Genomic DNA, 1818 nt, shown 5'->3' on the forward strand with positions numbered 1-1818 from the left:
TCGTCGCATCGAGCTGACGCCCACAACCAGAAGCGAGGCTTATCGCTGAACATCACAGAATGCAGCTCAGTGTTCCGGATGACTGGCTCTACATCATGCTAGACTGTGCTGCTTGTAGAGTGGCAGCTCTAGACCTCAGTCCACAGTCCACTGATCTGTTCCGAATGGTTCGTGATGATACTCTCCGTGTACGCTCTGCACGGATTCCAGCTTTTGTCTTGCGTCCATTCGCCAGAGCCAGAATCCTATAATCTTCTCTTGGTGGAGTATCGGTACGTCTGGAAAGCCATTTGCCTACACTTCTTGCCATTCTGATGTCCAGAGTCCACCTCGTCAGCACACTTTCTGCATTCCCTGCAGTACATCCGAATGTCTGCGTGATCTGTCCGTGATGCTGATGACTCAGTCTCTCCCAGAGTTCAAAAGACCGCCGATAATCTGCAGATGCGCAATTGCAAGTCCTTTAGGTAAGCTGTGTTACGACCTAAACCTAAAATGATCCAGGATTAGATAGACCCTATAGATAAGATAAACCCTATAGCTGTCTTGTACGTACACCATTTTTCCTCTGTGGTGTCACCGCAAGGCACCACACTTGCTAGGTTGTAGGCTTCAAATCGTCCGCGGTCCGTCAGTACACACAGGATCCGTGAGACACCACTGTCGACGCTAGCAGACCGAGGGCCGCCACTCGGTCGATCTGACGAGACAAGCTAGAGCACTGGCCAGTTCTACAGCCGACTGTAATAGGAATGGTTCACTTGTTATAGCTTCACAGATCTCATTTGCAGAGACGCTAGTTAGCATAACCTTCAGCTAAATCAGTAGCTACGACCTAGGCAGGCGTCATATGCAGTTTATGCATTAACAAGTAATCTACACTCCTGGAAATGGAAAAAAGAACACATTGACACCGGTGTGTCAGACCCACCATACTTGCCCCGGACACTGCGAGAGGGCTGTACAAACAATGATCACACGCACGGCATAGCGGACACACCAGGAACCTCGGTGTTGGCCGTCGAATGGCGCTAGCTGCGCAGCATTTGTGCACCGCCGCCGTCAGTGTCAGCCAGTTTGCCGTGGCATACGGAGCTCCATCGCAGTCTTTAACACTGGTAGCATGCCGCGACAGCGTGGACGTGAACCGTATGTGCAGTTGACGGACTTTGAGCGAGGGCGTATAGTGGGCATGCGGGAGGCCGGGTGGACGTACCGCCGCGACGCACGGATGCACGCCAAGACCGTAGGATCCTACGCAGTGCCGTAGGGGACCGCACCGCCACTTCCCAGCAAATTAGGGACACTGTTGCTCCTGGGGTATCGGCGAGGACCATTCGCAACCGTCTCCATGAAGCTGGGCTACGGTCCCGCACACCGTTAGGCCGTCTTCCGCTCACGCCCCAACATCGTGCAGCCCGCCTCCAGTGGTGTCGCGACAGGCGTGAATGGAGGGACGAATGGAGACGTGTCGTCTTCAGCGATGAGAGTCGCTTCTGCCTTGGTGCTAATGATGGTCGTATGCGTGTTTGGCGCCGTGCAGGTGAGCGCCACAATCAGGACTGCATACGACCGAGGCACACAGGGCCAACACCCGGCATCATGGTGTGGGGAGCGATCTCCTACACTGGCCGTACACCACTGGTGATCGTCGAGGGGACACTGAATAGTGCACGGTACATCCAAACCGTCATCGAACCCATCGTTCTACCATTCCTAGACCGGCAAGGGAACTTGCTGTTCCAACAGGACAATGCACGTCCGCATGTATCCCGTGCCACCCAACCTGCTCTAGAAGGTGTAAGTCAACTACCCTGG

Source organism: Schistocerca piceifrons, chromosome 1 (genome assembly GCF_021461385.2).
Source record: "Schistocerca piceifrons isolate TAMUIC-IGC-003096 chromosome 1, iqSchPice1.1, whole genome shotgun sequence".
NCBI lineage: Eukaryota > Metazoa > Arthropoda > Insecta > Orthoptera > Acrididae > Schistocerca > Schistocerca piceifrons.